This window comes from Haemaphysalis longicornis, unplaced genomic scaffold (assembly GCF_048455015.1).
Source record: "Haemaphysalis longicornis isolate Haplotype H1 unplaced genomic scaffold, Haemaphysalis longicornis Haplotype H1 scaffold_10, whole genome shotgun sequence".
Classification (NCBI taxonomy): domain Eukaryota; kingdom Metazoa; phylum Arthropoda; class Arachnida; order Ixodida; family Ixodidae; genus Haemaphysalis; species Haemaphysalis longicornis.
This window is the reverse complement of record NW_027526204.1, coordinates 33,982,362-34,006,314: the sequence shown is the minus strand read 5'-3', so window position 1 is coordinate 34,006,314 and position 23,953 is coordinate 33,982,362. Positions and strand designations below refer to the sequence as shown.

The following is a 23,953-nucleotide window of genomic DNA, read 5'->3' as shown; positions in this document are numbered from 1 at the left end:
ACACAGATCTTTGGGGCTTTTGGTGACTGGATCAAACATTATTAAAAGATGCCGCTTCTGCGGAGTGACTGCCGGCAGGCCTTGCCGGGCTAAGTCCGCCCGTTTGCTAATAACGTACTTACTGACCAATGCCTTGGCCGTGCATTGGATCTAAATAGCGTGCCAATAGTGGAGATGAAAGCAATAATGACGATAATGATGATGATGATTGTGAAGCCGGTCAAACGTGAGCTTCTATTTCATATAATAGAGAAACCTTTATTTGATTATTTTGAAGTTTTTTGAAATTTGGTATTTCAAAATTTTTGTTGCAGGTCTTCCAGGGATTGTTTTTCATTCACAAATCTAGTCCATCGTCTATGTCCTGTGCATGCTACCAAAATAAATTCTGTCTTCCTGCGAGTCAGATGGAAGGCAGTGGCGCAAACCACTAATTATTTCAATGCATTCGTAGCCTTCGCAGCAAGGTTCTTGTCCAATAAAGCACTGAAACAAATGGTAGAAGCGCATTATATAAACGCAGGCACCTCGCACATCGGCGGCATCAAAGAGGCAAGAATAAATGCCCCGAAATTGGCCTCAAACCAACACTGTTCACAGATGTGTTATTGGAAGTTGAACTTGCACTTGACTTCCCGTCTTTCATGGGAAAAATAACAAGCACATAAAATAATAACCCTGGTAGCTTGTTTGTATTGCTTGAGCTGATATAGGGGCTCCTCCCCTGACGCACGCGTGAATTTCTTATCGCACGCGTTATATAAACAACTTTTAATGCCAGTAACCTAATGTGCTCAAAAGTAGTAGGCAATTCACATTTTAAGTATTTTCACGCTAAAGGTAAACCTTTCTTCCGAGGCGCACCGTTTTCAAAGACGGAATTGTGTGGATCTATGGTGATCTTCTAAGTCATCAGAATACCGGCACACCACCATGTTCTTTTTCTCCCCAACCAAATAACAACCGCCATGCAGGGTGGAACTCCCATCCTTGTTCTTAGCAGCACATACCTGTAATCTAGTCTGACGGTTTGGAATCAATGTCGTTTTTTTCTCATATATAATTATTTCTGTGAAATAAAATATCGCTGTAAATATTAGTCCCCAAATGGCAATTGAGAATGTTTTTTAGGACCTCGGACAATACAATTCATGTTATGGCACCAGTGTAGTGTCAGAGACCGCAGTTTAAAAAAGTAAAATAAATCACTGTAATAGATCAAGTTACAAACGACTTCAGACTGAAAACTCGAGTAACCGGGAAAGCAATACATTACATAAGTATGCCGTAGTTAGGTATACTTCTGTTGCGACAATTTCTTCGTCAAGGTCAGAATACACCTCTGGGGTTTTGTTTTCCGTCGTTACAGTTCCGACGGTGATAGTTAGTGACAGTTATACCAGCAGTGAGCACCTGTCACTTCGTTCGCGACACGTTTGTGTTCCGTTGCATCCTCATCTGAAGCCTACTTTCATAGGTGACCGCATGTCACAGCTGCCCCTGAGATAGTCTATCGCAGTAGATATCGCAAACACCGATAAAAACACGTTTTGAGGTGCAATACCCCTCTTTCATTACCACCGTACCTACCTTTTTCTTATTGCGTCGTTTTGTTTCTGCGTGTATGTGACTGAGAGCCTTGGCCAGCACAATTCCTAGCAAGAAATACCTTTTTATGATACCTGTGCTTTGCTGCTTTTTTTGCGCTGCTTAAGCTGCTCATGTAAGCATTGATTTTTTTATAATGTTCTGGTATCCTCTCTGATAATAGCATTTTTCCTGTGTAGAATTTTTTTCATTGTTTTGGTTTAGGAAGTTTGAGCAACTTTCCGTGTAAGCACCCCAAATACACTCAGTGGCAACACGCTGTGCTGCTTTCGTCATTAGCATGCTCAAAATACTCCTCTTGGCATGCAAGTGGTGAAATAGTATCTTCGCATGATCATCGCTATGGTCCTCTCTCGTTTTTATAGCTTTTGTTTTCTTCTTGGGTTTTCATTGTATTTCAAGTTTTGGCGCGTACCCACAAAACGTTTTTCTTCTGTTCTTTTAATTCCCCGTGGATCAACTTTTCAAGCCCTGCACATTTGCCATCAGCGCCAACAGGCTTTGGTACTTCAGTGCGCGGCGTCTTGAAATGACTCCTGAGGCCTCAACAAATGTTTGTAACACACGTTTCAGTCGAACGCCACAGTACACTCGCTGCACAAATATCTTTTTGCGGAAGCCAATGCTCAAGTGGTGCCTTTCGTACCGCTTGGAAAAGGTGCCCAACGTAGGTGGTGTCGGTTGTTATTTTTCGGCGTGTGCCATTTTTGTTTCGGTAATTTGGAACAGTTGCAAGAAAATGTATAACGAAGTATATCAAAATATGCCATTCTTTATGCCATTGCATCAATCCTTCCCCACTGCGGGCCCGGGACCTTTTATTTTCTATTTAAATAAAAAGCTCATGCCGCCCTCAACGAATACCTCAAATACTCAAATAAAGTGTGCTAATTTAGCAATATAACTGCCTATATTCAGTCAATGCATGCTTATAATAACAAAATAGCTTTTGAAATACAACCAAGATCTTATAGTATGTAGAACACGCATTGTGTTAAATTCGGAACTTACCCGTAACAGTACAATTATAATATGAGCCGGACAAATGGCCAATCACAATAAAATGTATTTATGTACCGACTTCCAGAGCCGCATTTACCTGATGTGCAAAACGTGTTGAGTAGGCATTCACGAGCTCGTGCTTGTTTGTGTGGCTGTGTTTGTGTAGGCGTCGGTGTGTGCTTGCGTGCGTGTGTGTGCATAAATGCATGCGTCAGTGTCTGTGTGTGTGTATGTGTGTATCTGTGGTCGTGTGTTGATGAGGCTGTGTGCACGTACGGAAGCACTGTTTATATTCTCACCTGTTTAAAGAGACATCCATCAGCCAAAGTCTCTGCGGCCATTAGTGCCCCGAAAACAATGATTGCCACCACGTGGTATCTGAAAATCTATACCCAAGGCAAAATTATTTCTGGTCATACCAAAAGTAGCCTTTATATGTTTTCTTTTCCAAACATTCCTGTAAAATGCCCCTGATATAAGATGATCTGATCAAGTGAATAGGCAGAAATCATAACGCGCCCAAATGTGCTTATGTTTTGCTTCATGAATTAGGCCAGCAGGCATGCCTCTCAGAACTTGCTTGTAGGCCATATTTATAAGCCACCCATTTCGCATATTTAGCTCCCAGTTTTTATATGTTTATGTTGCGTAACTGGCTATGTGTGCAAAAAGCTTCCGCTACATATAGCGAAATGGTAGCCACCATTGCAACCTATTGGCAATAAATATTAATACAGCTTCTATGCCTAAATATTACACTGTAGAATATGCAAAATTTGTTCAGTCAGTTGGCCTAGAAATAAAATCGTGTTTTTTCAAATCTGTTTCGAAACACTAGGTCTGTTTGGAAAACCAGAAGCTAAAGTCTCCCCGTTGTAAAGTATGATACTTCCTCTTGCCCTCCAATCCTCGCCATTGGCTTGTTTAGCAACATTACTAACACTGTTCACTGACGCTCACAACAGGAAATATTTCTCTTATGATGAAAGGGCGTTTTTTAAACTAATGTTGTTTTTTTCTTTTCGATTAAGACAATGTACTTGGAACTAAATCTGATTTTTTCCTAAACTATTCGCGGAATGTGGTCACATAAAATTTATACTGCGCAGTGTGTTCAGTTGTGCGATTCTAATATTACTTTCGGACGTTGATTTCGCCCAGATGTGAAGTCGGAACATTGCTTCTCTTCAGTAATTTGTTTTTATGTATGGTTCGAGGAGCAGTCAGTAAGCATCGATTTTTACATATCTGTTGGTTCGGACATCACTTTGATCCTCGCTGCTTTTTTATCTATATAGTTTTTGAAACTTTGCACTCAATGGCGACCTTGCCAGCAATGTGTTTAAACAAAAAACAATGCTTTGCCTCATGCTTCTAACAAAAATAATAATCTGACAGTGGTTAAAAAATTTTCTATACCAATAAAAACTTGGCAGCATTAGGTAGGTATAAACTTCCCCAATAATCTCAGGTAAGTCAATAGACATTGTCGCTAACTTTTCAAATTAAAAGCCAATATATGTATTTCACTTTATATATAGTTCAGAACATTGGCAATATTAAAACTGTCATCCGTGGAATAAAACATCGTTGGTTCCGTTTTTGAAAAGAAGCTTTTGAAAATTCGTTGATGTCTTTGAATTACATGAAAATTGGGCGGTACAGTTACGTTTATTTGGAAAAATTTAATAACATACGCGGAATGTATCAGGAAAAAAACTAACAAAAGGTTGAACAATAGCGGTCGGGATAGGACCGATCCTGATCTTTGCACCCAAGTGCGAAACCAACTTACTGCAAGAAATCTCGACACAGAGCGACCGATTTGAAACCTGATGGTTCATAAATGAAACCTCCCTATGTATTTTATATTACGTTAACGCACGTTATCGTGCCTTTTTGCAGAGATCGGCTTCCCTGTTGGATGACTGCAATTATCTACGTGTTCCTTTCCATAGGCAGCTTACTGCTAAGTATTCAAGACTCATGCCATTTTGCTATCCGCTTCATGACTGGCAACAAAACGTTGACTGTTTCTAACTGCGCAATACTTGTGGCATTTAAATGCATTCTTTTCCTAATAGCTTGGGACAGATCTTTAAGTTTCCTTGTTTCCATCATATGCTACCTGAAACAAAACTAACAGGATTTGACTACGATCTAAAACCAGCTTTATATAAAATAGGCCCTTAATAGACAAGGTGACATAAAAAGTCATCATTTTTTAAGTGCTTCTTACTGACCAATTTACGATCAAGGAGTAAGAAATGTTTTGTGTTTTATACTTGCGGAAAATAGCTCAGAAATATTCAAGCACCCGTATTGAGCGAAGAAAATTTTTTTTTCAAGTGCTTCTTAGTCCTGAACACAAACAGAAATCAAGTGACTGACGTAAACCATGCGCGAGTTACATCGTGCCGTCTAGGGCGTGTAACAGTATTGGTACTGTAAAGCTGTCCTCTGGTGACAAAACGCAATTAAGGGGAGTGTAGTTAAGAACGTTTGCGTGGGCAATGCAGACGAACAGAGTGGCACTACACGTCACCAAATTACAACTGCCTATTGCTACTACATGATACTTTGAGTTACCTATTTCTTTTCTCCTAAGCTGGACCAGTGGGTATGCCTGTATTATACTTACCATAACGTACATTCAATAATATGAACCCAGAAGAATTATGGTTTCTATTGAGAATAGTACTGGTAAGAACAACATACGTGAAAAAAATATATAAAATGAAAGTTGTTGAAATACTTTCTTACCGGTGCGAAGAAACCCATGGTGAAAGAAGAAATCTGCGAGTAAAAAAACGCATGATTCACTGAGCTGAAATGAATTAGTGCGAGTAAACAGAGAAGTGTACTCGATATTTAGAACACGTAAGAAGCATAAAATCGCAAAACAAGTAAAGAATGGGTATTTTATTCATAATAAATTCGTGTGTGCATCTGAACAAAATACTAAGGTATGAGTGAACTGCCCTTTACTGCTGTGATATACAAAAGGAATGCTTATTTAGCGCTTCAACGATTATGTTTTTTTGGAAGCGATTGTTTTCCAAAGCAGAAAAGCAACGCATTGCGTCCGTTTCAAGTGACTGACACTGTGTTAAAAATAAAGTTTTAAATATTGAATGGGTCGTTCATAATTTCCTAACGCTTTTGGCTAACTTTAAGAGCATTTGCAGGATATCCAGCAGTGCCACGTTTAGTTAGCTCAAAAAGGTTGCCCTCAGAACTACCTCACAGCCACAAAGACGAAGCTTGAGCGGGCTTACCACAGCGCTCAGTTGCTCCACAGGAGTTCTCGAAGTTGAATAGCTGAGCACACACGAATGCCGCTGAGCGATATGGGGGTGGAGAGGGGGGGGTGGTTTAAAGCGGATTTCTCCAATCACCAGCAAAAGCTCCAATCACGTGATTTCTTGCTGGTCTCCTTTTTTGACAACCCAATTAGGCCTGCAAAACACTCCCGTATCTTGATTGAACGTTTTATCAGGAACGAAGCTTTGTTTTTCCCGAGCATGAAACTAATATACGAGTGACCTTATAGAGGACGAGAAATACGTTGTGGGTACTGTCGCCCTCTATCATTTCGGCGGTATTTTAGATTACGGAACGCAGACCAATTAAAACTTCCTTTTTTATTTGGATTTCAAGGTCTATGGTTTCGAGATATGCAACGCAGGAGGACGGAAGAAAGCTGACAGAAAAAATGCTGATGGTTTTTCGGTTTCTTGATAAAGAAGAAGTGGTGTAATGGGAAATATCAATTTCAGAATACACTTTTTTGATGACCGTGATGCTTCCTTAAGCAAATACCATTTCCGGAAACCCTTATTATTTATGGCGATACAAGTAACACGTCGACGTACTTCACATCATCAGAAAAATTCTGATAACCTAAAGCAAAACAGGCTCAGTTGCTCAATATGTGACGAAGCTGTGAGTAACAACGTTAGGAAGAATTTTTATGTACTGCTCAACATTGTTCTACATTCAGAAGCCATAAAAAACGACACTTTAATGATGAGCAGCTACTATTCTCCAATTAATCGAAATATTCAGAAGGTCTGCCACCTATTCGCCCAACGGCAGGCGTGCTTCAAATAAATACATCTGATACAGAAGTAATACCTCGTGGAGGTCACGCAGCGTTTGAAATGCTGCTTTCGTCTTTACTGACAGCTACGTAATGCCAGGGGCCAGAAATTGCCTTAAGGCCCAACCACACGGACGCGTAAAATCGACGTACTCGCGCAATGACGTACGGCTCCGGCGACATACGCCGCTGCCTTTACGCCGACCGCCGACGCCAGAGAGGGCGAGTTACCACACATTGCCGCAACGCGCGCGTATACCAATGCGCCGCGCAGTGTGGCTCGACTACTCCGGACTCGGCTTTGTGACGACCAGTTCAACTACATTTTATTAAAAAAAAAACCAATATTGCCTATTCTCACAAAAATACGTATATTTAATACAGAAACAACTAAAATAGTTCTTGGGACATTAAAAAAACATTGGGGATTAGTATGCAAGCTTGGCAGGCACAAAACTCCCCGCTACATTTGGCGTATACTGCCTTGCTCCAAAAGTTGCTTGTTGCTTCGCGTATTTTTTTCCGGTTTTTTGTTCTCCGTATTTTATAAATTACTTCGTTTTATCGCATAAATGTTAGTACAGTTAGTTTATTTATCAATTCACTGTCTTGTTATGCTACCTGACCGCCGATTACGTCTCCGCCAGAGGTGTACGTCAACACCGTGCGCCCGAACGTTTGCGTCGATGTCTGGCGGGCTCTGACTTGGGCGTAACAAGCGCGTACCAATGCATTCGGCGCACGCCGGAGTACGATGGTTCCTACGCCCGTCTACGTCGTTGCGCGAGTACGCCTGTTTTACGCGTGCGTGTGGTTGGGCCTTCACGCGTGTTTGGAGCTCCCCGATCCCAGTTTTGAACTTTTCAAGTTGACATTTTTTTTTGTGTTTGTGTTTTTGTGCTTTTGTGTTTGTGTTTTAGTAGTTGGTATCAGTGATCTAAAACTTTGCGTAGCCCAAAAAACATAAAAGCACAGGACGACTTGACCTGCAGAAGCGCTAACTTTCAACTCAGCACAATTGAAAAACCATGCCTTTAAACATGCAAACAAGGTGTCATATTACACTACAATACACAAAAAATATAAAGCGTTATAAAATTCGCAGCCCAAATGAATATAACAAGAATCTGACGTCGAAAGATGCAGCACCTTGAATTGACTAGACCTGAAGCCACTCCCTATTCAGAGAGCCAATTTCCTTTCCGTGTAGGGCTATGTACGCTGCTCTCACGCAACTACACTTTTTTAAAGACGATAGTCTTTCTTGGGCTACTTAAACACAGAAACTTTGGTCTGTCTGTATGTCTGTCTGTCTGTCCGTCTGTCTGTCTATGACTCCATTTAGCCACCCGGCCAAAGCAAAAAAATGCCTGCGGAATAGTCCTATATAGTCACAGCTAAATCTACCCGTCTTGGTCCGGTGTAATGTTCATACTTGTCAACATTGTTGAAGAAGAACAAGATAATACGCAAATATGAGACAACAAATCAATAAAGAAGTTATATTTGAAGTGTTCCTTTTTAAATTCAAACATGCTTGACTTTTGCGAAATTAAATACTTCATCAACTTCAGAAAAAGAATTCACTCCGCCGTCGCCTGCTGTCGCCCGCGCCACTATAGCTTCTGGCGCCATTTTAAGAAATCAACCGGCAACAGTTACGCAAGGTTGCACTAGATAGTTTCAACGTTCTGCTTGCAACGCACGTGGAGTAGTGAAACGCTGTTCTATAGACGTTGAAGTAGGGTGCCTCGATTAACGCGCGTCTTCGCCGTACGGCAGCGTTCGCATCGAGACACCTGGTTTGGAGCAGGGAACGTGGGAAATTTAAAATGATTTAGGCAAACAAATGGCGTCTTTACCTTAGGAGGAGCGCGACGCAAGAGCGAGCCTGGAATACATTCACGAGATGCCCGAACGCGACTGCCTGCCATAATGCAGGACCTGGAAATCTCTTGAACTGTTTCAGCAGTGTAAATTTTTTCACCCTCCACCTAAATCAAGCCGTAAATGCCGTAACCCACATACCTGTCTCAAGCGAGGTGTACACGCCAAGGCCTGTTTAAATAATATTTCCCAATATTCGATTGTGGTATACCATATCTCAGACAAGCCCTCCCTATGGCAATGTGATTCTGAGCTGCGTTATTTGATTGCTCACGTACCCTTCTGCAGGGCGTGTATTCACAAGGTGTTTTTTAAGTGATGCACTTGAAAACAAATTTCCAGTAAACAAAAAAAGCAGCTCGACTGTAGCATTTAAATTTTTGATAGAGTCAAATACTAGACACAGTGCATAAGAAGAACTAATCACCTCCTCTTCAGAAGCCATCTCTTCCTAAATGACTATGGTCAACGATAGTGCAGCAAATAAGTAGTAGTTAAGCAGCCAGATTTTTTCCGGCTGGTTGAACCAGAGGCTGCGGCTTGTTAATAAGCAGGCTGGTGTGCTGCCCGTTTGATGCTAAAATTCTGAAAATTAGTGGGTGAACGAAAAAACAAACGAGTTTAGGCCACATGCAGAAATAAAAGCCCTCCAGTCTTGACGGTCAACTGTAATTGCAGATTTACTAAATCAGGGCATTGTATTTCGACAAAGCCATCCGCAGGTCCTCATACCAGATGCAGATTTGCTACTTCCTCAAATAGGCCGGATATTCTGCTGGTAAAACTCACAACAGTCAACCAGTGCAGCACCCAAAACTCCATATACTCATCGAGTTCCCGAAAGAAACAAACTTGTGTAGCCATTTATGTATAATCCAGCGATAAATATGCCATAACGTGTTGTGTGATGCTCACAGAAAAAAAAACAGTGCGTGTAAATTTTGAACCTTTTTTTTACTGTACACCATGTGCACGTTACAGCTTAACAGGACGATGGATGCGGTGCTGCCTCATTCACCCGTGCCCAATACTCTCTACATTGCACAACTGACCTCGCAACGGGTGAAACGCCCGTCTTACCCGGAAACGCTCATGACAATACTTATTTGACGTATGGACGTTTATGGTTTCATCCCTTGGAGTGGCACTTGCGCTTCAAACAGAAGTATCGTGTTTGGGTGCGGACTAATACTCACAACTGCTGTTTGAGCGAAATCTATTGAGGCGTTTCTTCAGCCAGTACAAATGCATTTTCCGTCCTAGACATACATTACGCATTCACGAATGATGGAGTGGCGTCATCGAAGTGGTGTTTTCCTGTCTCGTAATTCTTTCACAGGCCTACAAGATGCCAGCTGAAGCATGTAAAGAGTCGCCTGTATTGTCATCCTTGGTTGCGATATCTCGTTGATTTCTATGAAAATGTGGAGGAAAGCCACTGCTGCTAGTTTTCAAGGTTACGAACTCACCTTCAATTTCAGAAAATAGATGATTGAACGCTTCTTCTCATTTAACTTTCACGCAAATATTAAACAAGGAGGTTAAAAAACTGTGCCACCAAGGAAGGCATCTCTCGCTTTGGGGCCAGCAGCTGGAACAAATTAAACATCTCCTTTAACCTCTCACTGATCGAGGGGTCGATTCTTCATTGGCATTATATATAAGTTGTCACGCTGACCATGTCTGTTGTGGTCCTTGCAAATGCATCAAGCAAAGGAGTTGAGGGCGAACACCCTCTAGTAAAGACGATTCGTCGTTTGCAAAATTTTACAGGCTTTCTTCTGCGTCGTAAAGAAACTGGACCATAATTCCAACCAGGTGGGTTCACCGCAGGGTTATCGCGACAGCCCAGTATTTTAGGGGTCGTCGGTTCAAATAATAATTGGTGGGCTTTTTCGCTCCACTTAATTTCTGTCTCTCAAAATTCTTTATTGGTTTCAATGACCTGTCCCATTCTCTCCGTTGCTTTCCGAGGCATTCTTGACTGCCAAACTTTATCTTCTGTCTTAGTTTTGTTTAAATTTCGAAATATAAATAAATTCAATCAGCCCCTCAATTCACATTCTGATTCACTAGATGCATTGCGAGGGCCGCTGTTCTGGCACCCTTTTTGTGAGAAGTAGCTCAAGAGAGTTCAACGCTGGTCAACCACTCTCGACAAGCCGTATACATTCGAGTCACGTCCCGTGGGTCAAAAAAAGTTTCCTTTACTCCGCGTAGTCTTAGTGGCAATGCCTACCACCCCCATGAGCAGGGAAAAAAATAAGATAAATACACCAGAAAGTGGAGGGGAAAATAGCCCCACCGGTAGAATAGGGGTCATCACACCAGACCGGTATTCTGGAGGTCGCGGGTACGGATCCCACCGGGCGGGCGTTATTTCGCCACTTTTTTTCTATCTTTCAAAATTCTTCTGTTTCAATGACCCAACTCAATCTCTTTTTGCTTTCGAATCATACTTGGCTGCCAACCCTAATATTCAGTCTATATTTGAACTAGCTCCTCTTTTATCATTCTGATTGACTACATGCATAGCGAGGGCCTCTGTTCTGGCAGTCTTGGTGCCACAGGTAGCTTAAGAGGGTCCAGCACTAGTCGACCACTTCCGACATGTCGTAGACGTTCGAGTCACTGCCCGGGGGCTAAAAGAATCTCCCCATCACCCAGTTTAGTCCGAGTGGCAATGGCTACCCCCTCCAAATGCAGGAGACAAAACCACTACCACTTCCAAATGCAGGAGACAAAATATCTTAATATAAATACTCGGGAAAGTGGAGGAGAAACAGTCCCGCTGGCTTTGTAGTGGTTATCGCACAGGACACGTGTTCTGCAAGTAGTTGTTGGGATCACACGAGGGGGGCATTTTTTCACAACTCTATTTCAGTGTTTCAAAATTCTCCGCCTTTTCCAAGGACGTGCCGTATTCTTCTTTGCTTTCCGAGGCATTCTTGACTGCCAACCCCTATGAATTAAAAGAGTAGAATTGTAGGAAGTGTGCGACTTGTTGCTATCACGCAGAGACTTCTTTTCGCAAGGCGTTTCGTGTTTTATGAAACTGGTTGTGTAGTGTGCTCAACTGGTACACGTGTTGGATGTGCTGGTAAAGCAGTGCCAAACACCACTTATTTGGGTACCTACAGTATTCCTTACAATCCAAAAACAATAGTTAAGAAAGTGTATATATATAACTTATCAGCACAGCAGTATACATACGGGTAACATTTTGTAGTTTAAAGTATATAGTTGCTATATAGCAGGTGAAGAGGAAAACGACTAACTCTAGAAAGCCGAGCTAACTTTTGCAGTTACGTAGAGCTAACAGGCGCACGTTTAGAACATCTGTTTCTCAACTCAATTTTTTTTCCGACCTACTTTTTTGAAATCCCTTCAAATGCCTCCCTCTATATCCTCGAGGTGAATCATATTGACAAAAAAAGAAGACAGCACTTGAGCGTTAATAATTCATCGCCAAAACAAGCACAGCAGCACGTGGATGTGAAGTAAGATGCGCGACTTTTGCGCAGAAGCATCCCTAAGTTGCGGGTCTACGCCTAGGTTTGTATACTTGATGGTGAAAAGCAGATAATAAATTTCCCTAATCTATTGTGACACAATCTGCTAAAAGCAAAATAGAAGCGCCGAGCGCCAACCATTACATTAGCATGAAGTATTGTTCTATCCTAATTTTTCTTGAAACATACCATCATCTGCAAGGCCTGAATTGGCTATACAGTTTTACACAAGTTTGCTAGATCTTAACAGCATTAGAGCTATAAATCAATGTCCAATAAACGAGCAATGTTGTGTTCCTGTTTCTACCGATCATCGTTTGTTTTCTTTCGTTTCAGTGAACAGTTTTGTAGGAAGGGTAAGTTATATTTGGATAGTGTTTCGAACTTTCTAACAAAACGAACTCGGAATCGCAGTTCGACCTTCTCTAACTATTCTACGCGACTTGCAAATGAACAATAAGTTCCACCCATGTCTCTTTGACCAGCCCCCAGCCCATGCAGAGGCCTTTTCCTGTCTCCCACCAGCGACATTTTCCTGCATTCGCTGCGTCTTCCCTTTTCTGGGTTCTTCTCTGACCCTCCTGCGGCACCAACGTTTTCGTCTTCTGGTGCTGGATCTCCAGCCCCCGATCAACAGATCGCGACAGATTAACTCTCTCGCAAAACGTTTCTTGTGAGTTTCGCAGATTCGGAGTTGAAACTTACGGATTTAGCATCATGCTCTAAGAAGGTCGCGATAGTTTCATGATTGTTCCTCGAACTTCTTCATAGATACACACCATGCCACCGGTAAGTCGACTCGCCGAGGGAACAAAAACCAAAGGGAAGGAAGTACGTGCTGCGTAAAGAAACAACTTACACAGTCTTTCCGTGCCGAATGATGAGGAGGATGCGAAGCGTCGTGGGGGTTACGTGTAGGTTTCATTGAGGTCCGTTATGTTGTTTCATGTATCGCCGCACAAATGGGAAGGTAATGTGAATCCACATGTAGAGATAGAGAAATGTAGAGAAATGTAGAGAAAGTAGAGACAGCGAGAGATGTAGAAACAGCGAGAGAAATGTAGAGACCGACACTTGCGTTGCCTGATCGAGCACCTTCGGTTCTCGTCTTTCTTTATTGCGTGCTCACGATCCTAGCCCGCTGCCCGCCCTCTTCATCCAATTCTCTGGTTGAGCTGCAAGGCGCTTAGCTAATCCCGCCAAAGATTTTCCACGGGAAATTCAACATCCGTCTCTAAAGTTTTCAGTTCGTCGTTTCCGTTGACATTCAGCTTCGCGTGCCTTTGTTGTATCAGTAGCTTCTTGACGTAGTTTGAATGATTGAAGGACATAAGGCGCGTTCGTAGCTTATGCTCCCACCTTGGTTTCTAGCGCAGTGGGAAGAGCGCCCGTACCTCCCGTTGCGAACAGAGATTCGTGGTATGGAAACCTGGTGCCGCCTACCTATTTCTTTTTATTGTGAACTTCTCTGATGTCAGCTCAAACGCTGACGGGGCCGAAGACACGCGCATGCGCAGTAGAGTGCAGACGCCGGACAACAACAAGAGAGGGAGGGACACCGCCCCGACCATGAGAAGCTTCGCATCTAAAAAAATTATACCATCTTTCCGCCGGGAGTCATGAGAAGGATGCAAAGCTTCATGGGGGTTCCGTTTAGGTTCGTTTGTGTTGCCGTATGTTGTTTCATTTTTTGGAGCCCGAATAGAAGCGTACTGTGAACCCGAATGTAGAGACAGAGAAATGCAGAGACAGTGAGGAGTCCGACACCCGAGATACCTGACCGAACACTTGGTTCTCGTCTTTTTTTATTGCGTGCTCACGCTCCTACCCCGCTGCCCGCCCTCTTCGTCCTCATCTCTGGTCGAGCTGCAAGGTGCGTGGCGCTTCCCACAATAGTTTTCCTGCTGGAAATTAAACATCCTCTTCTGAAGTTTTCAGTTCCTCCTTTCCGTTTACGTTCAGCTTCGCGTGTCTTCGTTGTATCAGTAGCTTCTTCACGTAGTTTCAATGAATGAAGGACATAAGGCGCGTTCGTAGCACATTCTCCCGTCTCGGTTTGTACGCAGTGGAAAGAGCGCCACGTACCTCCCGTTGCTGCCAGAGTCACGGGTTCGAAACGGGGTGCCACCTAACAATTTCTTTTATTTGTAGTGGACTGCGTTGACGTCAGGCCAAACGCTGATGGCGCTGAAGAGACGCGCATGCGCAGTAGAGTGCGGATGGCGGACAACAACAAGGGACGAAAGGACGGAGCCCCAAGGGAGGAAAGAGCGAGCATGAGATGCTTCGCATCTAAAAATAAAATGTGTTCTACTCAGTGTAAAATCTGCCGAAACGCGTAATTCTACTGTACGCGGAAGGAATGGACAGCTAAATGTCTGAGGCAGGCTAGCAACGGGGAGAGGAAGCCACCGTTGCTGAACCACTGCGCCATCTATCGGTGGGTCTAGTTACCAATTTCTCCGAACCTAGCCTGCGCCCACCCCTGCATGACACACGACATTCAACAGATTTACGACAAGACTCGCACTACGACAGCGCCACTGTAAACACCCGAAACCAGTAAAACTCTGAAAAGCAAGCGTTCTGCAGGATGCTGCTGCTAAGCTTAACTTCATTTCTCTTAATAGCTTGAGCGGGTGACCACCGAGGTAGTTTCAATCACGGAACTGCAAAAAAATTCCTGCACTCACGTTTGGTCGTACTGGCCTGAATTCGGTTTTTAGCTTTTTGATGGCGATACCTTGGTTTTTGGTTTCTTGCAGTTGACAATGAAGCGGAGCTACCTAGGTTGCACTTTGAATGCAACGGTTTGCTACAGCTGAGATTTATATTTGCTATTAAAAAGGACTTTGCCAGAAACACTACCCACCCAGCGGGTATGAGTACCATAAACATTTTGCACATCTCCTGTCTGTACCTTGTTCTATTTCAATGCAAAAACAATACATATTCCGTTCATAAACTGTACTTTCATTGCGGATGGTGAGTAATACGATAAATACGGTGATTGGTAAGGTTCCCCCTGGTTTTGGAGGATGGCTTGTGACATCTCGCCTTCGCAATTTACCCACTCGTAGAGTAACGTGCCCCAACTAAACTCCGTAAATGGTTTACGTATGACCGGCAGTTTTTTATTGTTATACATTTTATGTACTTGTGTTTGTATCCCGAGAATCACCGGCACCTGGCGTAGGAAAACGACTGCAAAAGTTTTTTAAACGCCAGACAAGTGGCACTTCATGCAAGACCCTTCCGACATGATAAGTTTACTTCGACCTCTCGCGACCTTCTCTCGACGGACTTCTAAAATCTGCTCTTCATTCGAGCGCTTCAAGCATGTAACACCTTCTGCGCGCTTGGAACTCGTGGTGTCTTTGGCAGGTTATTGAGACGTTGAACCCTTCATGTCATGTCTTCTAATCCCCGGCGCTCTTTCCCGGGCTGGCGGGCCACGGATCTGGCGCAGCACTTGTAAAATGTAATATATATCACTTATATTCGCCTTGGCAGTTTACTTATCCCTCATGACAGGTAGCATGGGTCACCGTATTTACGGCAAGTATTAAGGGAAGAGTGAGAAATCTGTGGAGGTGGAAGCCTCCCTAAGCGAGCCCCACAATCATGTATAGAAGAGCCGCAGCCAACATAGCCTTTTGGTGCTGGTAACAACATCAATTGTTTTTTGAAATACACAAAATCCAGGCATGGTAATGGCTGTATGCATACTCACTGTCATTCGTGAATGTTTAGAAAGGTCAATTAATGCACCAGCTTTTCAAGGTCTGTATTATGTCAGAAAGGCGCGTTGGTGCTTGTTATGAAGGTATTCGATGCTCGCCTGAAGATAGCTCTTTAAGTGGTCGATCAAAATATATTCGTGAATTCTATCAACAACCTGTAGTCAAATATGCTTGCACCGCCTGTGAACGTTGCTAGCTTAAGTGCAATGTCGTTCTGAAGTAAACGAAGTTTTCTGTAACTCTTACCATGACACCAACTCCATCCAAGCATGCAACCTAGTGGAATGCTAGCAAGTTGTAATGTGCGATCAGCCATCATACTAACTTCAAATCGCCATCGTGTGCGTTTAAATACAAAAGGCGAATATTTGTCGAGGTTGAATGCAAGTAGCAATGATGCGGCTTAGGCGAAGTATCGGGGCCTTGCGGGCGGTGGAGGGGATGAGTGCGGAACCGGGATGGTGCATACAACACAAAAAAGATAGCGAGAAAGAAAAAAGGAAACCCCGTTTTATGGACTAAGTCAAGCAAAACAAACGTGATAGAACGCCGCTCCCCCCACTCCCGCCAGTTCGGCAACCATCACCCGTCTCACCAGTGACCAGTGACAGCTGTGACCGCTCCCGCAGACCCGCCGACGCATAGTGCATAAATTATGACCGCCACACCGCAGACAGAAAAACGGCCGAAGAAGGCGTCGCAAATGAAACGAAATCCTAGTTGTACTTGTCCCGCGGCTCGTTGGCCGGGCGGCAAAGCTTTGCTACTCCACTCGGTTTCGTCGAAGTGGCGTCAAGACGAGAGCTGCTGTTGGCTTATTCCAGGAGTAAAATAAAACCGAAAATGGGACACGACATTCCGAGTATGGTGCGGGGAGATACCTAGGTTGCACTTTGAATGCAACGGTTTGCTACAGCTGAAATTTATATTTGCTATTAAAAAGGACTTTGCCGGAAACACTACCCACCCGGCGGGTATGAGTACCATGCACAGCGTCGACTGGGGGGCCCTGCATGCATGCGGCCTTGCAGTTTGACCGAATCGATTATCAATGCCTGTTCCGCCATCTTATGTCCGTCTCTTTACACCCCTTAACAGTGTTTTATAGTGCCGAAAACGCCAAACAGCACTGGCAATAAGGACTGCAACTTTGATATATGTCTTACGGAATCCCTCGTCCCGTACGTCTCTGTTCTACAAAATGCATTACGAGGGTTCTGGCTTCAGCAGTCTGAAATGCTATTGCTATCTCCGACTTCCGGCCCCGTCTTACGTGCGGCCACTGGGAAAAAGACGTTCTACGTCTTCCCGCGGTGGTCGAGGGGCGGCGCTAGTTAACCGGGCTCTGAGCAGTCGTAAATTGAAAACCCCACGGTAAAGTCGAGAGAGGAGTCGCCGGATAACTAGCTCAATGGTAGAGCACCGCACGCGTTATGCGGAGTTTGTGGGTTCGGTTCCCGCTTCCAAATAAACGGCGCATTTTTTCTCGACTTGAATTCTCAATTATTTATCCCTGCATAAAAAGGCAATCATACCTCATTCGGCACTATAAAACACTGTTAAAACGCCAAACAGAACTGGCAATAAGGACTGCAACTTTGATATATATATATATATATATATATATATATATATATATATATATATAGATATATATATATACATATATATAGGAAAAAAAAACTTTGAACAAGGTAAAAGCACGATTGTTGCCAACGTTTTAGCAAAGAGACTTGCTTTCGTCAGGGCAATCTCTCACCTGGCTGGCACGCTTTATAAGGGGTAGGTCCACAGGTGAGAGGGGAGAAGGAAAGAAGGAAGTGAAATTGAGAAAGCGGATTGGTTTGGGAGTACGTCGGGGGAGCTATTGAAGGGCAAAGAAGGTTGTATAGTTTGAGCCGCGAAGTAGGTCACAGAAAAGTCAGCCGGGGGTTGATATTCGGTGAATTTTTGGGGAGAAAGGATGAGAGGGTGTTTGTTGACCCGCCGCGGGGCATACGGAAAGGTTCTCAGAACCGCCGGAAGCTGACCAGGCGGTGAGAGTGGGGTCCTTATGAGAAACTATCAGGAAGCCTCAGGTGAAAAGAAAAGGTAGAGAAGGGGGAAATAAAAGGTCAAGGAAAAAAGAAAAAAGAGACAAAAAGAAAGCAAGAAAAGCCCTTAGATAGCGATCCGAGCCAGAAATAGAGCCTAAAAATCCTTCAGAGCCATACAGATCTGCGATCTAGAGAATTGATAACAACCACTGAATTCAATTTCATCAAACCGAATAATAAGCATGCAGGCCGTTTTTACCTCCTCCCAAACGTCCACAAGGTCCCCGTAGAATTATTGTTCACAGCCGACATTCCTGGCAGAGCAATAGTTTCGAATAAGAATACACCTACAGAAGCATTATCTCTGTTTCTGAATCAACCTATCTGGCATTTCTACTCTTCTTCCTTCATTCGTTCAGGACACCCCCCACTTGCCCCGCACATTAGAAGAGATAATTCAGGGTGGGCGCCTACCCAGTGCAACCCTCCTTGTTACTCTGGACGTTGCCGCAGTGTATAAAACATCCTTTTTTCGAAGAAATTGAAGTTTTTTCAAAAGCTCTATCAGAGAACCCGCACCAACATGCGCCAGCAGTGAACATCACCTTGTTGAAACTAGTTTTAACTCTCAATTATTTTGAATTCGACTCTTCTTACTTTTTGCAAGTTTGTGGAACCAGCATGGGTACTCCATTCGCGCTGACCTATGCCAACATTTTCATGGGGCAACTTGAAGCCACTCTATTAAGCTATATTCTTCATAAACCTCAGGTTTACCTCCGCTATATAGACGACATCTTCATGATTTGGGAACACGGTCGCGCGACTCTAGAAACGTTAATATCTCATCTCAATATTTCGCATCCGACTATTAAGTTCTCCTACCAGTATTCTGAAAGAGAAGTGAACTTCTTAGATACCCCAGGCGGCACAGAAAGTGTGCCCCAAGACCGGCCCGTCTATTGCCGCTTTCCGGCATGTCCGGCAGCATCCAGGTTCTGGCAGCCACTGATCATGCGTTGAACGGCCAACATTCGGCAAACAGCGCTTCGGTATTTTTCCGTCCGACCGTGTCCGGACGCACAACGGCAGCTAACCGGATGCCAGATATTCAGTTCTCTTACGGCTACCGATGTTGAGAAAGAGAACGGCCGAAGTACGGCCTTAGGGCATTTGTTTTTTCTTTGGGAAGCGGTAATCGGCCGAAGCACGGCAAGCGACCGGCCACAGAATATGCGTATTCTTGCGGCAGTTGGTGTTCGAAAGGAGACCGGCCGGAGCGCGGCTGCCGTGCGTTCGTTGTTTCAACAGTGAACCGCGCGTCCGGCGGTAGAATATTCGTTTTCTTCGGGCAACCAGTGTTATGAAGGATACCGGCCGACGTACTGCCCTAGAATATACGTTTTTCATTCGGTTAGCTGTCACCGGCCGAAATACGGCAAGCAAATGGCCGCAGAATATTTGGCAACCGGTGTTCACGAGGAGACCGGCCTACGTAAGGTATCTAGTTATACGTCATTTTTTCGGCAAACGGCATAGAGCCGAACAACGGCACGCGCCTGGGCGCCGAGAATTCATGCACAGACGTGTTTGGAAGAAGATCGACCGGTTTTTTTCTGGGGGAGAAAAAGCGGTTAGGGAGCCGAACGACGGGGACGCGTTTTTCATCCGATCCATGTTTCTACGTTTTAAATGAACGAACATCGTTTGTGAAACAGTAATGAGTGTTCTCGGTGAACAGCAAGGTGCAAGGACTCACTGGACATTAGCAGGGAACCTTTTAGGCTTTCGAAATGCCATTTATTGCCACAAGAAGACTGTGCCACACCGACGGGTGAGCTAAGCCTCGCCAGTCATCGCTGCTACCATGCCTCTGCCGCCGGCTTCGTCGACGCATCAGCTCGAGGCTATTCGCCCCCTCAAGAAATGGAGAGCATTGGAGATCGACCCGGCAGAGATGTCCGATCCGAGATGGAGATGGTTCACCAAAATAACTAGCCTTCAAGGGCGTCGAGCAAGCGGCCACCACGCAGGAGCTAAACCGCCACCATGTCAAGGACTCCCCACCAAACAAAGGCAAGTGCGAGCAAAAGCGCAAGTTATTCTGCTTACAATTAAACTGCGACAAGCAATGTTGCACTATGTTGTTGGTGATAAACGTAGAAGAGACTCGCTCGTGCATTGGTAGGATCAACTTCATGCCCTGCACTAGGTTACGTCATGGAATTTTACGACTGCCTATTTAGAAAAAAAAATTATTTTAAATTTGCGATGACAATAGAGCCTTGTCACTGACGAAGCCTAGCTGTTAATTTAGTGCCGATGTTTGAAGGTGAGCTTAGCTACTCTTGGGATATGGCTCATTTGGCTAAACATAATCACCAGCATCCTAGCAAACACGGATTTTGTCAGGATTTTCTTGCTGAACGCAGATTGCTGCAATAGATAACCTTGCCATAGATAACCTTAAAGTGGTTGACTGTATATTCTTGGACTGCAAAAAAGCAAATGATGGTGTTCCATATCACCTTCTGCGTAGTACATTTCATCCTATGAACTGAATGAATCGGTTTTTGCACTGTTATTACTGTTGGCCCTATAGCTTTGTCCAAAAGTACTGTGTAGTTTCCCGGACTATAGCGAATGAACGTGGTTCCGTATACCTGCCGCTTTATTTGAATTTAATAACATCCTGGTGTGCTGATTCAGAAACGTTTTTGGATGTAAACAGTGTGTTAACGGCACCTTTACAAGAAAACCTTCATTCCAATTGAATTCGTATACCGTAAATTATGCTGCTGTGACAACGGCCGAAGAATATAAATACCTAGAAGTTTATGTAGGGAGTGGTTAGAGCTTAAATAGGCAGGTTCACACCATAAAAGTTACGGCTGCATATGGTTTTGGCTTTCTGAGACGAAATTTCAGTAAACCGCCATCTAACTGAAAAGAACAACCGTATTTCACTCATGTGCGCCCAGTCTTTGAGTACGCATGTGTTTTCGTGAATCCCTACACCAAGGAGATACGCTCGGAAACATACAGAATATATCAGTGCGATTCGTGTTAGGTAATTGGCACGCTCAACTTAGCATGAGAGAAAGTAAAAGTAAACTGAAATGGCAGGACGTGAAAGATAACAGACGAAACCACAGTTTAACTTTTTTCGTATTATCTATCTTTCGAAAACTTGAGTAGAAGAGCAGAAGTATGTCCAAGCGCCATTCTACATATCGCAAAGTGGGACCGCTAGCTTAAAGCCAATTATTAATTTTCCTTTAAACATGACGCCTTGCGCGATTCATTTTATTTTAGATCAATACTGCAGTGTAATTATCTTCCACGTATGATTGCTTTAACTGTTTATATTGACGAGTTTCAGCGCGCTTTGTAGAATTATTTTGTTTTTTGTCTCATATTTATTGCTTAGGGCTATGTATCTCCCCTCTGTAATGCATGCAAAGGCAAGCAGGCATCAAATAAATAAGTAAAAAAATAATTAAAACAATGAATAAATCAATGAATAAAAATAAATAAATAAATAAATAAATAAATAAATAAATAAATAAATAAACTTCCAGAGGCGAGAGTTTGCCTCCGACGTATTGAGAACCTATGCATTCAACCTTGACCAATAAAATATTTATTGCCCTATTCGTTGCAGTATGCAAGGTTTCCTGTATGCATGCTACCATTGCTATGTTATTGGTTTTAAACAAATTATGTAACTATAATTTTACGCCTTTCCTTGCGTGAACACAGAGGGGACACCTGCAGCCACCTCAAGCAGGGCGTCATTCGCAACGCGTCTAGAATTTTTTGAACGTAATATGACATTTGAAAAAATGAAGTTCTTTTGGACTACTAAGTGGTGTGGACGTAACTCATGAAAACAACATTAAATTGATTGAAAATGAAAGTACCTGTTCGCTCCTTCTTAGGATCAGCCCTGCGCAAGATCATCAGAAAAATTTATCGAGAAGAAAATGTCTTTGCAAAAAAAATGGGCAAGAACTGGGCATAGTTTTTGTGAAAGAGTTATATTAAATGCTCCTGAGTGTTTTGTTGAGAACCAAAACGCTTCGTAAAGACATTCACGCCGGTTTTATATACATAAAAATTGGTCAAGCAACTTTTATAAAAATAGTTTATGTAGTCATAGCATGAAAGTGTTCCGGAATATTACCCTAAAAGAAATTGGCTAAAAGCGGCGTAGTTTATCTCTATGAAATTCAACCCACTAAAGTATGCGCCATCCGCCGCCTTCCACCCCCCGCCCACGCCTCCTCTTTCCCCGTTATTACAGGTAAGCCTCCCCACAGAGGATATCAGGACCTGGACAATACATCTATTCAAGCTCTACAAAGAACTGAATATTTTCTTTGTTCGGCAGTAAAAGAGGCACAGCAATTAAAGGAACGACAATTTGTGAGCACTGTTTAATAAATGAATTTTGCTGTCAACTGAGGCTGGTAATTAAGCAAGGCTGCGCTGAAAGCTTGACGGCTGCTGGTTGCGCGCGAGCTCACTTTGATGTGGCTGCATTGGACCCAAAATGCTGGGTTTGTGCTGCTTCTGCACTTCGCGAATGAGTCATCTGCTTGCGCGACATGCAAAGACCGGCCTCAGTACAGTTAACGAACTGTGGCTGAACTCCAATGGCCGTAGCACGGCCGTATTTCCGGTAGCTGTAGTCCGGCTGGAGTCCGACGACCGCATCTCGGCTCTCCTCCGGCGGCCGTACTTCGGCCGTACACGGGTGGCTTTGGAATGGCCGGAGCCCTACGGCTGGAATCTGGCCGTATGAGCGTAAGCCGGTCGACTGGCCGACGGACACTGGCCGTTGGACAGCCATGGGAGTACAGCCGTATACGGCCAAAAGGCCCACATTTGGACATGAGCCGAACCTGGCTGCCGGAAAACGGCCGGACAGAAAATCACCGGCCAAAGTACACCGGCCTGCTTTATGCCGAACAGTCTGGTGGTGCCTGGACAGTCATAGCCATGTGCTCCCGCCCTAGATGCAAGACATGCAGGCACCTGCAGACCAACTGCATTGTAAAAAGCACAGCCAGTAATTTTGTCCACTAGATTAATTCAAGTTTTACGTGCACTTCATCCAACTTTGTGTATATGGTGGAATGCTCAATGTGCCCCAAACAGTGTATAGGCGAAAAGAGTCAACCTATGAGCCTACGTCTAAATGGTCACCGGGCATATACTCTTAGCAAATCCTCCATAGCTGTAGCCCAGCATTTCAACCAGCCAGGCCAGAATTTTGGTGACCTTAAGTCGTATATACTTCAGTAAAACTTCAGCTCTCCTAGGGAATCCTTGCGATATCCATCGGGAATACAGAAATAGGCACTGTCTTGCATATACCTTATCCAAACCCTATTACCCCTCCCTTTGATCTTTACCTCGTCGCCTAATTTCATTTTTTTTTCATTCCTTAGCTTCTACCCTAATACTCACCCGCATCCCTCCAACCTTTGCTTTGGGAATTTCATTTTATTTATTTTATTTGTCTCTTTTTTACTCCGCGTGGCTTTGTGGCCTATACGTCACTCTGACTTTATCTTTTCTTTTTTGCGTTTCACAACAGGCCTGTTCCAGGAATGTTGCCGTGGGTGACACGTGCCATTTCAGTTGCCGGGTCATTGCTTTTTCTCTTGTGTGTGGGGTTCCCTCCTGGTTTTTTCTTCTTTTTTCTCTTTTTTTCTGTTTTTCTTGACCTGTTATTTCCCCCTTCTCTACCTTTTCTTTTCACCTGAGGCTTGCAGATACTTTTTATAAGGACCCCACTCTCACCGCCTGGTCTGCTTCCGGCGGTTCTGAGAACCTTTTCGTATGCCCGCGGCTGGTCAACAAACACCCTATCATCCTGTCTCTCCAAATATTTACTGAATACCAACCTCCGCCTGGCTTCCCTGTGACCTACTTCGCGGCTCAAACTATACAACCGTCTTTGCCCTTCAATATCTGCCCCGAAATACTCCCAAAACAATCCGCTTTCTCAATTTCACTTCCTTCTTTCCAGCTCCCCTCTCACCTGGGGACCTA

General features: G+C 43.8%; 1 long non-coding RNA gene across 1 annotated transcript; it reads right to left on the bottom strand.

The window, feature by feature from the left end:
* Nucleotides 1–238: 238 nt before the first annotated feature.
* Nucleotides 239–5,957, bottom strand: LOC144157690 (uncharacterized). Its single transcript, XR_013319827.1, has 4 exons — nt 5,889–5,957; nt 5,374–5,406; nt 2,910–2,996; nt 239–486 (listed from the first exon to the last, which is right to left on the bottom strand). It is a non-coding gene; the product is annotated as an uncharacterized LOC144157690 (long non-coding RNA).
* Nucleotides 5,958–23,953: the final 17,996 nt, after the last annotated feature.